Genomic DNA, 15,210 nt, shown 5'->3' with positions numbered 1-15,210 from the left:
GAAGAATGGGTAGCTTTGAGGGATGAAGTAGTGAAGGCAGCAGAGGATCAAGTAGGTAAAAAGACGAGGGCTAGTAGAAATCCTTGGGTAACAGAAGAAATATTGAATTTACTTGATGAAAGGAGAAAATATAAAAATGCAGTAAGTGAAACAGGCAAAAAGGAATACAAACGTCTCAAAAATGAGATCGACAGGAAGTGCAAAATGGCTAAGCAGGGATGGCTAGAGGACAAATGTAAGGATGTAGAGGCCTATCTCACTAGGGGTAAGATAGATACCGCCTATAGGAAAATTAAAGAGACCTTTGGAGATAAGAGAACGACTTGTATGAATATCAAGAGCTCAGATGGAAACCCAGTTCTAAGCAAAGAAGGGAAAGCAGAAAGGTGGAAGGAGTATATAGAGGGTCTATACAAGGGCGATGTACTTGAGGACAATATTATGGAAATGGAAGAGGATGTAGATGAAGATGAAATGGGAGATATGATACTGCGTGAAGAGTTTGACAGAGCACTGAAAGACCTGAGTCGAAACAAGGCCCCCGGAGTAGACAATATTCCATTGGAACTACTGACGGCCGTGGGAGAGCCAGTCCTGACAAAACTTTACCATCTGGTGAGCAAGATGTATGAAACAGGCGAAATACCCTCAGACTTCAAGAAGAATATAATAATTCCAATCCCAAAGAAAGCAGGTGTTGACAGATGTGAAAATTACCGAACTATCAGCTTAATAAGTCACAGCTGCAAAATACTAACACGAATTCTTTACAGACGAATGGAAAAACTAGTAGAAGCCAACCTCGTGGAAGATCAGTTTGGATTCCGTAGAAACACTGGAACACGTGAGGCAATACTGACCTTACGACTTATCTTAGAAGAAAGATTAAGGAAAGGCAAACCTACGTTTCTAGCATTTGTAGACTTAGAGAAAGCTTTTGACAATGTCGACTGGAATACTCTCTTTAAAATTCTAAAGGCGGCAGGGGTAAAATACAGGGAGCGAAAGGCTATTTACAATTTGTACAGAAACCAGATGGCAGTTATAAGAGTCGAGGGACATGAAAGGGAAGCAGTGGTTGGGAAGGGAGTAAGACAGGGTTGTAGCCTCTCCCCGATGTTGTTCAATCTGTATATTGAACAAGCAGTAAAGGAAACAAAAGAAAAATTCGGAGTAGGTATTAAAATTCATGGAGAAGAAATAAAAACTTTGAGGTTCGCCGATGACATTGTAATTCTGTCAGAGACAGCAAAGGACTTGGAAGAGCAGTTGAATGGAATGGACAGTGTCTTGAAAGGAGGATATAAGATGAACATCAACAAAAGCAAAACAAGGATAATGGAATGTAGTCTAATTAAGTCGGGTGATGCTGAGGGAATTAGATTAGGAAATGAGGCACTTAAAGTAGTAAAGGAGTTTTGCTATTTGGGGAGCAAAATAACTGATGATGGTCGAAGTAGATAGGATATAAAATGTAGGCTGGCAATGGCAAGGAAAGCGTTTCTGAAGAAGAGAAATTTGTTAACATCCAGTATTGATTTTAGTGTCAGGAAGTTATTTCTGAAAGTATTCGTATTGAGTGTAGCCATGTATGGAAGTGAAACATTGACGGTAAATAGTTTGGACAAGAAGAGAATAGAAGCTTTCGAAATGTGGTGCTACAGAAGAATGCTGAAGATTAGATGGGTAGATCACATAACTAATGAGAAAGTATTGAATAGGATTGGGGAGAAGAGAAGTTTGTGGCACAACTTGACCAGAAGAAGGGATCGGTTGGTAGGACATGTTCTGAGGCATCAAGGGATCACCAATTTAGTATTGGAGGGCAGCGTGGAGGGTAAAAATCGTAGAGGGAGACCAAGAGATGAATACACTAAGCAGATTCAGAAGGATGTAGGTTGCAGTAGGTACTGGGAGATGAAAAAGCTTGCACAGGATAGAGTAGCATGGAGAGCTGCATCAAACCAGTCTCAGGACTGAAGATCACAACAACAACAACTTTTATATGTTTTATTTTGTATGTGTATAACGAAGAGAAGTTAATAAGACAAGGCTTCATGTGACTGTACTCCAGAAACAAGGAGGAATGAAAACCGCAGGAGAACTTCATCAACATCGTGTCAACTGAAAAGGAGAAAAAGCATATTTGCAAAAAGCGTTCTGTAACGTGGGAACCGCAGCCAGTTCCGATGTGCAGGCTCCAGATACTGGTGAAACACACGGGGATCAGGGTTGTTCCATCTTTAAACAACGTAGTGAACGTAGCGACCCAGGAACAAGACGATTCTATTCGTCTTTGTCTCATTAGAGAAAGGATATATCTGGACGGAAAAAAAGTTCATCGGAAAAAGCTGGATACAGGACCTCGGGAGAGAAAAGCGAACTGTCGACGAATCCAGAATCAACGACCCCGTCCATAAAGAGACCATCCTCTGAAGTAAGGTATCAGTATGATAACATACTCACATTTATCAATAGGGCGATGACCCATGCGAAAAGTCTGTCTCCGGTCGGCATCAAACGGTGAATGACCCTATACCACGTCGAAGCAATTTCCAACGGTAATATACGGAAACTAAGATCAGACCAGACTGTATCCCAGGATGTTGAGAGGGAAGCTATTTCAACAGGGGAGAGACAAGGTGGTTGACTCCAACGAAATAGTAAGTCTCCATTAGTGAGGTGCGTCTTTAAAATAATATCAGAACTTAAGAAAATGGCAGTTAATAAATGTTTGCTGATATATCACAAGTTAGGGTCAATCCGCCCAACATCAACCGGAGAATTCAGACTGACTGGATGCAGACAGGAAAATAAAAGAGATTTAACGGAATAAGGCGTCTGTGTACATGTTAAGACATTGCGTCTTATAAACAAGATGGAAGCCTTCATCTTAGCCTCGCGGTCTTGGACGTCTTGTCACGGTTCGCCCGGCTCCTACCGTTGGGGGTTCGAGTCCTCCTTCGGGTATGGGTGTGTGTGTTGTCATTAGCGTAAGTTACACTACTGGCCATTAAATTGCAACATCAAGAAGAAATGCAGAAGATAAACGGGTATTCATTGTACAAATATTTTATACTAGAACTGACATGTGATTACATTTTCAAGCAATTTGGGTGCAATTTCCAGAGAAATCAGTACCCAAAACAGCCACCTGTGTCCGTAACAACGGCCTTGATACGCCTGGGCATTGAGTCAAACGGAGCTTGGATGGCATATACAGTTACAGCTGCCCATTGCAGCTTTTACACGATACCACAGTTCATCAAGAGTACTGACTGGCGTATTGTGACGAGCCAGTTGCTCGGCCACCATTGACCATACGGTTTCAGTCGGTGAGAGATCTTGAGAATGTGTTGGCCAGGGCAGCAGTTGAACATTTTCTGTATCCAAAAAGACCCGTACAGGACCTGCACTATGCGGTCGTGCATTATCCTGGTGAAATGTAGGGTTTCGCAGGCATCGAATGAAGGGTAGAGCCACGGGTCGTAACACATCTGAAATGTAACGTCCACTGTTCAAAGTGCCGTTAATGCGAACAAGAGGTGACCGAGACGTGTAACCAATGGCACCCCATACCATCACGCTGGGTGATACGTCAGTATGGCGAAGACGAATACACGCTTCCAATGTGCGTTCACCGCGATGTCGCGAAACACGAAGGCGACCATCATGATGCTGTAAAAAGAACCTGGATTCATCCGAAAAAATGACATTTTGCCATTCGTGCACCCAGGTTTGTCGTTGAGTACACCATCGCAGGCGCTCCTGTCTGTGATGCAGCGTCAAGGGTAAGCGCTACAAACGTCGTAGAACTGTTCGTGCACATGGTTATTGTCTTGCAAATGTCCTCATCTGTTGACTCAGGGATCGAGACGTGGCTGCACGATCCGTTACAGCAATGCGGATGAGTGTCATCTCGACTGCTAGTGATACGAGGCCGTTGTGATCCAGCACGGCGTTCCGTATTACCCTCCTGAACCCACCGATTCCATATTCTGCTAACAGTCATTGGATCTCGACCAACGCGAGCAGCAATGTCGCGTTACGATAAACCGCAATCGCAGATAGGTTACAATCCGACCTTTATCGAAGTCGGAAACATGATGGTACGCATTTCTCCACTTTACACGAGGCATCACGACAACGTTTCACCAGGCAACGCCAGTCAACTGCTGCTTGTGTATGAGAAATCGGTAGGAAGCTTTCCTCGTGTCAGCAGGTTGTAGGTGTAGCCACCGGCGCCAACCTTGTGTGAATGCTCTGAAAAGCTAATCACTTGCATATCACAGCATCTGCTTCCTGTCGGTTAAATTTCGCGTCTGTAGCTCGTCATCTTCATGGTGTAGCAATTTTAATGGCCAGTTGTGTAGTTTAAGTTAGATTAAGTAGTGCGTAATCTTAGGGACCGATGACCTCAGCAGTTTGGTCCCATAATATGTTACCACAAATTTCCGAATTTTCGTTCATCTTAATACCGGGAAGATCTAATGACAGAGTTTGCAGGAGAGGGGCGGGTGGGGGCCGGGGGCTTGGCCACCACTTCATACTGCACATGGAAGATGTGTCTTCGCCAAAAGATTCGACCAGATAATTGTTTAAGTCTACGGGCCATGATCTCGGGAAACGTGAAAATCTGTTCATTATAATACACTTTATTGAAAATATAACTGTTTAGGATCCGCAATTAATGAAGGGACTAAGGGAATGGTGCCTGTGTTTAAAAACCGCTCCCTGAACACGAGTCGTAGCCTTTCACCAATTAAGTCTCGGGGGCAAATCTGGGCCCACAAGGATATTTGATGGTCCTCAATTTTTAACATTTTCGGTTTTAATAAATTGCATTGATTGACTCTGTTTGCCACTTAGTGAAGTATATTCTGACACAAAAAAGATTATTTAGTGCCTTTAGTTTGGCATTCACCGAAATAGTAATTCTCAAGATGTTCAAATCTTTTTAGACCTTGTGTATTTCAGCCTACATTGTTACAGCAAATTGTGTGAGTATTCAATTTTCCTACACTGGAACATGTATGGGTGCAGTAAGGTGATTATAGTGAATGAAGTCAAATGTATTTCACCTGACTCCATGACCAACAAGGTATGGCATTCTCGCATTACAACTGAAAATTCGCCTTTCAAATTGTTGCTTTCTCCATCAATTGAAAACATTATATTCACCCATTCTAACATCAAAGAAATGCGTTTATATTGAAATAAGTGGAAGAAAGTAGATGTTCTTGATCTAGATGGCCACACAGGTTAATTCACACAATAAATATATTAAAACTTTGTGGGATGAGCACAAAGGTCACCCAGTTTTCAAGGCAGCACCTGTAGGGGAATTATGGGAGAAATGGATAGATATATTACATAATTATACAGTCCCAATATGGTTGTTATAGTAGATGAATTATTTGTTGCATTCAGGAGGAACTGCCCTTTCCGTCAGTGTATGCGCAGTAAACCAGCGAAGTATGGAATCAAGTTTTGGATACTTTTGACAATGAAACAAGTTATGTGTGGAATATTCAACCATATACTTGAAAACGACCATGTAGTGCCCTAGGTCTAAGGGGTTTAACTGACTTGTCTTATGACTTGAAAGGGGATAACATTACCTACGATAACTTTTTCACCTCCTACGATCTAGGACAAATGCTGATAAGAGAAATATCACACTGATTGGGGCTGTGCCAAAAAACAAATCTTCCGTCCCACCATAACTATTGCAGGCCAAGGGGATTTATAATTACATATCAACATTTGCTTTCGCAAACGACACTAAGCTTACATCATACATCACAAAGAAAAATGTATTACTGTCCAAAGCGCTCTGCACTACGATGAAAAAGTCAGTGATAGCATCAAGAGAAAACCTTAAATTATTTTAGACCACAACGCTACGAAAGGTGCTGTGGACACAGTATACATGGTGATAGTAAATCACTCAGTAAAGAGGAAGACAGATTGATGCCATATTGTTGTGTTCTCAAACATCATGGACATATCTGCATGTAGCTCTTTTGTGCTGTAAAAGGCAACTTAGCCCCAAAGGAAAATATACACACTAGAGCAAAGAAGACTATTCCTTGGACAGTGGCTAACTGATGGAGCTATGAAGAGATTAGGACATCTTTCAAGAGGAAATGCTCCAAGAAAAGCTGTAGAGAGAAGAACATCGTTCGAATCTGCAACCCTCACAGCAGAAGAAAGTTATCCTAGTAGTAAGAAGAGAGGCAGATGTTGGCTATGTGGAAAAAATAATAACAAAGGTTCAGTGAAATATGTTAAGCGTAAAAAATCATCTTAGTTACACAGGCTGTCAGGAGACATTAGCTATAGTTTAGTGAAAACAACACGCATAACTATAATCTACATCTACATCTACATGATTACTCTGCAATTTACATTTAAGTGCTTGGCAGAGGATTCATCGAACCACAATCATCTTCCTACCATTCCACTCCCGAACAGCGCGCGGGAGAAACGAACACCTAAACCTTTCTGTTCGACCTCTGATTTCTCTTATTTTACACTCCTGGAAATGGAAAAAAGAACACATTGACACCGGTGTGTCAGACCCACCATACTTGCTCCGGACACTGCGAGAGGGCTGTACAAGCAATGATCAAACGCACAGCACAGCGGACACACCAGGAACCGCGGTGTTGGCCGTCGAATGGCGCTAGCTGCGCAGCATTTGTGCACCGCCGCCGTCAGTGTCAGCCAGTTTGCCGTGGCATACGGAGCTCCATCGCAGTCTTTAACACTGGTAGCATGCCGCGACAGCGTGGACGTGAACCGTATGTGCAGTTGACGGACTTTGAGCGAGGGCGTATAGTGGGCATGCGGGAGGCCGGGTGGACGTACCGCCGAATTGCTCAACACGTGGGGCGTGAGGTCTCCACAGTACATCGATGTTGTCGCCAGTGGTCGGCGGAAGGTGCACGTGCCCGTCGACCTGGGACCGGACCGCAGCGACGCACGGATGCACGCCAAGACCGTAGGATCCTACGCAGTGCCGTAGGGGACCGCACCGCCACTTCCCAGCAAATTAGGGACACTGTTGCTTCTGGGGTATCGGCGAGGACCATTCGCAACCGTCTCCATGAAGCTGGGCTACGGTCCCGCACACCGTTAGGCCGTCTTCCGCTCACGCCCCAACATCGTGCAGCCCGCCTCCAGTGGTGTCGCGACAGGCGTGAATGGAGGGACGAATGGAGACGTGTCGTCTTCAGCGATGAGAGTCGCTTCTGCCTTGGTGCCAATGATGGTCGTATGCGTGTTTGGCGCCGTGCAGGTGAGCGCCACAATCAGGACTGCATACAACCGAGGCACACAGGGCCAACACCCAGCATCATGGTGTGGGGAGCGATCTCCTACACTGGCCGTACACCACTGGTGATCGTCGAGGGGACACTGAATAGTGCACGGTACATCCAAACCGTCATCGAACCCATCGTTCTACCATTCCTAGACCGGCAAGGGAACTTGCTGTTCCAACAGGACAATGCACGTCCGCATGTATCCCGTGCCACCCAACGTGCTCTAGAAGGTGTAAGCCAACTACCCTGGTCAGCAAGATCTCCGGATCTGTCCCCCATTGAGCATGTTTGGGACTGGATGAAGCGTCGTCTCACGCGGTCTGCACGTCCAGCACGAACGCTGGTCCAACTGAGGCGCCAGGTGGAAATGGCATGGCAAGCCGTTCCACAGGACTACATCCAGCATCTCTACGATCGTCTCCATGGGAGAATAGCAGTCTGCATTTTTGCGAAAGGTGGATATACACTATACTAGTGCCGACATCGTGCATGCTCTGTTGCCTGTGTCTATGTGCCTGTGGTTCTGTCAGTGTGATCATGTGATGTATCTGACCCCAGGAATGTGTCAATAAAGTTTCCCCTTCCTGGGACAATGAATTCACGGTGTTCTTATTTCAATTTCCAGGAGTGTATTTTGATGATCATTCCTACCTATGTAGGTTGGGCTCAACACAATATTTTCGCATTCGGAAGAGAAAGTTGGTGACTGAAATTTCGTAAATAGATCTCGCCGTGACGAAAAACGTCTTTGCTTTAATGACTCCCATCCCAACTCGCGTATCATATCTACCACACTCTCTCCCCAATTACGTGATAATACAATATGAGCTGCCCTTTTTTGCACCCTTTCGATGTCCTCCGTCAATCCAACCTGGCAAGGATCCCACACCGCGCAGCAGTATTCTAGCAGAGGACGAACGAGTGTAGTGTAAGCTGTTTCTTTAGTGGACATGTTGCATCTTCTAAGTGTCCTGCCAATGAAATGCAACCTTTGGCTCGCCTTCCCCACAATATTGTCTATGTGCTCTTTCCAACTGAAGTTGTTATTAATTTTTATACCCAGGTACTTAGTTGATTTGACAGCCTTGAGTATTATACTATTTATCGAGTAATCGAATTCCAGCGGATTTCTTTTGGAACTCATGTGGATCACCTCACACTTTTCGTTATTTAGCGTCAACTGCCACCTGCCACACCATACAGCAATCTTTTCTAAATCGCTTTGCAACTGATACTGGTCTTCGGATGACCTTACTAGACGGTAAATTACAGCATCATCTGCGAACAACCTAAGAGAAGTGCTCAGATTGTCACCCAGGTCACTTATATAGATCAGGAACAGCAGAGATCCCAGGACGCTTCCCTGAGAACACCTGATATCACTTCAGTTTTACTCGATGATTGGCCGTCTATTTCTACGAACTGCGACCTTCCTGACAGGAAATCACGAATCCAGTCGCACAACTGAGACGATACCCCATAGGCCCGCAGCTTGATTAGAAGTCGCTTGTGAGGAACGGTGTCAAAAGCTTTCCGGAAATCTAGAAATACGGAATCAACTTGAAATCCCCTGTCGATAGTGGTCATTACTTCGTGCGAATAAAGAGCTAGCTGCATTGCACAAGAACGATATTTTCTGAAACCATGCTGATTGCGTATCAATAGATGGTTCACTTCGAGGTGATTCATAATGTTTGAATACAGTATATGCTCCAAAACCCCTACTGCAAACCGACGTCAATGATATAGGTCTGTAGTTCGATGGATTACTCCTACTACTCTTCTTAAACACTGGTGCGACCTGCGCAATTTTCGAATCTGCCGGTTCAGATCTATCGGTGAGCGAGCGGTTGTATATGATTGCTAAGTAGGGAGCTATTGTATCAGCGTAATCTGAAAGGAACCTAATCGGTATACAATCTGGACCTGAAGACTTGCCCGTATCAAGCGATTTGAGTTGCTTCGCAACCCCTAAGGTATCTACTTCTAAGAAACTCATGGTGGCAGCTGTTCGTGTTTCAAATTCTGGAATATTCCATTCGTCTTCCCTGGTGAAGGAATTTCGGAAAACTGCGTTCAATAACTCCGCTTTAGCGGCACAGTCGTCGGTAACAGTACCATCCGCACTGCGCAGCGAAGGTATTGACTGCGTCTTGCCGCTTGTGTACTTTACATACGACCAGAATTTCTTTGGATTTTCTACCAAATTTCGAGAAAACGTTTCGTTGTGGAATCTATTAAAGGCATCTCGCATTGAAGTCCGTGCCAAATTTCGCGCGTCTGTAAATTTTAGCCAATTTTCGATTATTGTGTTGTTGTAGTACTCCAATACGCAGTTTGAACAATTAATACATTAAACTACCTAAACTGTAGCTTTGTTTATGATTTCAGTACACAAATGCGTTAAAGCATACCCATAGTAAATAAAGAAGTTTATTTTTTGACCCCAACGTCTTACGTCTATGTGCAGAATAAACACTGTAGCACGATTAAGTGCCGTCAGTTTGGTCGGGTTGCGATCTACTATCCCTAAAGTCCTGTGGTGATAGACCATCGTCACCCAAGGAATTACCAGTTGGTTAAGGCCCTGCTAGGACGGGAACGTCCACTTGCCATCATTAGTGTGGGGCACCAGCAAGGTGACAGAAGGAATCCAAGGTGGCGTTGAGCCCGGAAATGTTGTCGACATTTTGTACTGAAACCATGACGACATCGGCGTAGGCACAGACCGAGATTCATTCTTCCAATGTAGTCCAGCCACGTAGATGCATGGCAGTATGCCGCAAACAGGAGTTCTAAGAACAAATCAAAGATTTACACGGATGGTAGATCACATTGGACTGAAATCCGGGAGGCAAGCCGAACGTTCACGAGGTCTGAGGCGTGGAAACCAGTGAATAGACTGGATAGGACCAACCGAGCCACCCAAGCACGATTAACGACCTGTCGTCACAGCTTTACTGCCACCAGTGGCCACGGAATATCTCTGCAATATCCTTTTTCCAGCAGTGCTGGCTCAGAAAGTTTGGTAGGAGAACTGCTGTAGAGTTTGGTAGGTAGCCGCGAGATACTGGCGGAAGTAAATCTGCGTAAATTATGTCCTGCTTGTGTAGCTCAGTTGGTAGAGCACTTGCCCCCGGAAATCAATGGTCGAGAACTCAAGTCTTTGTCTGGCACACAATTTTTATCTGCCAGGAAGTTTCATATCAGTACACACTCCATGCAGAGTGAAAATTTCGTTCTGGAAGAAGGGTAATGTTGGTGGCAGACATTCAGAGGATTAGAGAACCGACATTTTGGTATTAGAAGAAAATGTAGACGGTTGAAATTGTAGAGGGAGACAGATGTTCGAAAACAACAAACAGGGGCAGATGGTAATACGGTACAATAATCAAATGGTTCAAATGGCTCTGAGCACTATGGGACTTAACTCCTGAGGTCATCACTCCCCTAAAACTTAGAACTACTTAAACCTAACTAACCAAAGGACATCACTCACATCCATGCCCGACGCAGTATTCGAAACTGCGACCGTAGTGGTCGCGCGGTTCCAGACTCTAGCGCCTAGAACTGCTCGGCCACCTCGGACGGCTGCAATAATGATGCAGTTATGCTAACGCTAGCACACGGTAGACTATCACGGAGAGCTGCATCAGATTAGTCTTTGAAGAGATACGTACAACAACAATACCAATGTTTGCAGTACATGAGTGCATCTTGGACCGCGGAAAAATAGGGGAAAATGAAAATCGAAGCGATTTAGGTATCGAGTTATATTAACATTCTATAAATTACTTTTACTGATAACAAATGAAGAGATCCTCTATAGAATCCTCGAAGAATGTATGTGCGAAAAACACAAAGCAGAGTAGGGGTATTAGGACATGTATGTTAAGACATCAATGACTAACTAGATTAGTACCAGACGGAGCAGCGGAGAGGAAAATTTTAGGTCATGTTAGCTGTCATAATACATAAAATAGTAATTCAGGAAGTTTGGTGTATCTGATACACAGAAAATAAAAAGGTAGGTACAAGAGTGGAAGTCAGCGCAGCGTTGGCGGGGGGGGGGGGGGGGGGCTTCAGGTAGGGGGCACGGTATGTCCGGCACGGTATATCAAACCAGTCACAAGATAGAGTGATGATAATAAAAGGTTAAACCTTCTAGTACATTAGGCCAGACCATTTTTGTTCTGCTCGATCGTAGTTTCGACCTGTTTGCTGGGACATTGTTCAGAACCTTCACGTGCTCACGATTAACTGACAACTAAGTTCACCTTGTCGAGCCAACTGTAAACGCCATAAGTTCCTGAAGAATATTCCAGTAGAGGGGTCAAAACTCGACCGAGTAAAAGAATTCACCATAGTGCCAAGGCTACGAACGCCTACAGTCATAGACCATTAAAATAATTCACGAGTGTCAACAGATGGGAAACTAACATACTAATAAGGAGAGTGACATCTTTACAGTACTATTTAGGTGCTCAGCCTTTACAATGTTATACTGCCTAGAGAATCCAGGGAACCAAACTGCCTGTTTGTTTGTTTTCCACTACACGGACATTGCATTTGATGCAGCAAGTTGTTTAATCTGCGAGACGGGACAAGAGGTACTACGAGCGCAGCAGCAGTGGTGGCGCTCGGGATACTGCTGGCGGGTATACGCGACAGGGCATTGTGGGCCGGCACAGCGTGAACCCGCCGGCGACATCAAAGCACCCACCACGAGGCGCTGCCCGCGCGCAGAGGACTTTGCAACCCCCGTGGCCGGGAGCTGGCTGTCACCCAGGCGTGTAGCTTACGTCAGCTTACAGGCTGGGGACGTCTACTTGGTCCAGTCCTGGCACCGCACCACGAAGACCTTTCCAGTCACTTTGCCGTTGCTGACCAACCTGCAACAAAGTACTGTGATTCAAATTCGTGGCATCCGACAGTGTTACTGCGAAAATGCGGAGTTGTATAGCAGTTCAGAATGCATATTAGACTGTTGATCCTCCTAAAAATGGCTGGAAAAGACAGTTCATAAATTGAAGGAAGGCAACGGCACACAAACACCAGGGCAATGTCTGGTAAAGCGTTGTGCTCTGAACCAACATTTTTGTTGATCGCTTTACTTTTGTATCTCATACAGAAACAAGTGCGATATCTAAAACTCACAAATGGCGCTGATGGCTGTGATGTGTCGAAGGATGTCAAAGCCTGCTCGTACACTACTGGCCATTAAAATTGCTACACCACGAAGATGACGTGCTACAGAAGCGAAATTTAACCGACAGGAAGAAGATGCTGTGATTTGCAAATGATTAGCTTTTCAGAGCATTCACACAAGGTTGGTGCCGGCGGTGACACCTACAACGTGTTGATATGAGGAAAGTTTCCAACCGATTTCTCATACACAAACAGCAGTTAAGCTGCGTTGCCTGGTGAAACGTTGTTGTGATGCCTCGTGTAAGGAGGAGAAATGCGTGCCATCACGTTTCTGACTTTGATAAAGGTCGGATTGTAGCCTATCGCGATTGCGGTTTATCGTATCGCGATATTGCTCCTCGCGTTCGTCGAGATCCAATGGCTTTTAGCAGAATATCCAATCAGTGGGTTCAGGAGGGTAATACGGAACGCCGTGCTGGATCCCAATGGCCTCGTATCACTAGCAGTTGAGATGACAGGCATCCGCATGGCTGTAACGGATCGTGCAGCCACGTCTTGATCCTTGAGTCAATAGATGAGGACGTTTGCAAGACAACAACTATCTGCACGACGTTTGCAGCAGTACGAACTATTAGCTCGGAGACCATGGCTGCGATTACCCTTGACGCTGCATCACAGACAGGAGCAATTGCGATGGTGTACTCAGCGACGAACCTGGGTGCACGAATGGCAAAACGTCATTTTATCGGATGAATCATTGTTTTGTTTACATCATCATGATGGTCGCATCCATGTTTGGCGACATCGCGGTGAACGCACATTGGAAGCATGTATTCGTCATCGCCATACTGGCGTATCACCCGGCGTAATGGTATAGGGTGCCACTGGTTACACGTCTCGGTCACCTCTTGTTCGCATTGACGGCACTTTGAACATTGGACGTTACATTCCAGATGTGTTACGACCCGTGGCTCTACCCTTCATTCGATGCCTGCGAAACCCTACATTTCAGCAGGATAATGCACGACCGCATGTTGCAAGTCCTGTACGGGCCTTTCTGGATACAGAAAATGTTCGACTGCTGCCCTGGCCAGCACATTCTTCAGACCTCTCATCACTTGAAAACGACTGGTCAATGGTGGCCGAGCAACTGGCTCGTCACCATACGCCAGTAACTGCTATCGTGTTGAAGGTGCATGGGCAGCTATTCCTGTACACGCCATCCAAGCTCTGTTTGACTCAATGCCCAGGCGTATCAAGGCCGTTACTACGGCCATAGGTGGTTGTTTTGGGTACTGACTTCTCTGGATCTATGCACCCAAATTGCTTGAAAATGTAATCGCATGTTAGTTCAAGTATAATATATTTGTGCAATGAATATCTTTTTATCATGTGCATTTCTTCTTGGTGTAGCAATTTTAATGGCCAGTAGTGTAGTTTCAGTTAAGGCTTGGCAACATACAGGGTGATTCAGCTGCCCCTACCGATTAGTTTTATGCAGCCTGCAACGTTTTCAAATACCATGCGCAATCTTTTTACATCATCTGGCTTGTTACTTGATAAGTAATAGTTCTACAGGAAAACTGAACATGGCCTCTTCGTAGGAAATTTGATTTAGTAAAGTTTTGTGCCTGGATACAGTTTCGCAAGAGTCAGTAGTTTTCGAATTATTCAAGAAAAACCTACAAACGTGACCTTCAAACGCGTTTATCTTGAGTAACTCCAAAACCGTGATCTCAATTGACAATGTATCCCAATACAAAATTTGACTACATTCAGTTTCCTAGAAAAAAGATCCTGTTCATTTATTGTGTAGGACTAACAGTTTGTATATAACAAACAAAAGGCTATGAAAATCTCACGCACGGTTGTTGAAGGTGACGTCGGATGTGCAAAACTAGTCAGTAGGGAGAGATGAATCACCCTACATATTTTCTAGAAGTAGGCGAGATTTTCGCAACTGAATAAGTTTCCAACGTGATAAGTGGCAAGCTATAATGTTGTGGGAGCCTATGTGGCAAAACAGGGTAGCGACTTAGCCAGCACAGCCAGATTGGGGTGTTACTGGCGGGATCAGTCTATGTAATTGAAATAGCACTGCCGTCGCTGCAATTACTTGATGTTTCGTGTTACCCGTCTCATGCATCAGTGTGGTATTGAACCTATGGTATCAAATAACAAAATCGTGTCAGATACCAAGCCGTGTAGTTTTGAATAGAATTGTCGAGGCTTCGACTACTGTCTCGCCATACTCATCCGAAGTAGAAGAATTGCTGCCAGGAGTGATACTGTGTTGTGCCTGAGCCATCCAGAGGAGGCCTAGTTTGTCAGTTATCTTCAGTCTGAATATAGCTTTAAAGCAGCTCTCTAGTTTAGTCTGTCCTATAGAAGGTTTTTCATCTCTATGTAGGTACTTCAACCTACTGTCATTTGTACCTGCTTACTGCAAGTAAGATTTGGTCTAGAGATGGGTAGTTCGCGAACGAACAGGTGCAAAGGAACGGTTCACCAAAATGAACGAAAGGACCGAGGAACGAATTCCAAGGAACGATCGGTTCATAGTTCACTTCGGTCGCGGTGGTCTACTTAAGTTCCCAGGAACGAGGAGCGATCGGTTCATAGTTCACTAGTTCACTTCGGCAGTTCTCGTTCCAACCTCGGTCGCGTGCTCGTCTCCGTCTCGGTCTCCCTCGGCCGCACTCGTCGTTCGCATGACCACTTGCCTCAGTTCCAC

The sequence above is a fragment of the Schistocerca serialis genome, chromosome 4 (assembly GCF_023864345.2).
Source record: "Schistocerca serialis cubense isolate TAMUIC-IGC-003099 chromosome 4, iqSchSeri2.2, whole genome shotgun sequence".
Classification (NCBI taxonomy): Eukaryota; Metazoa; Arthropoda; class Insecta; order Orthoptera; family Acrididae; genus Schistocerca; species Schistocerca serialis.
This window is presented reverse-complemented; position numbering follows the sequence as displayed.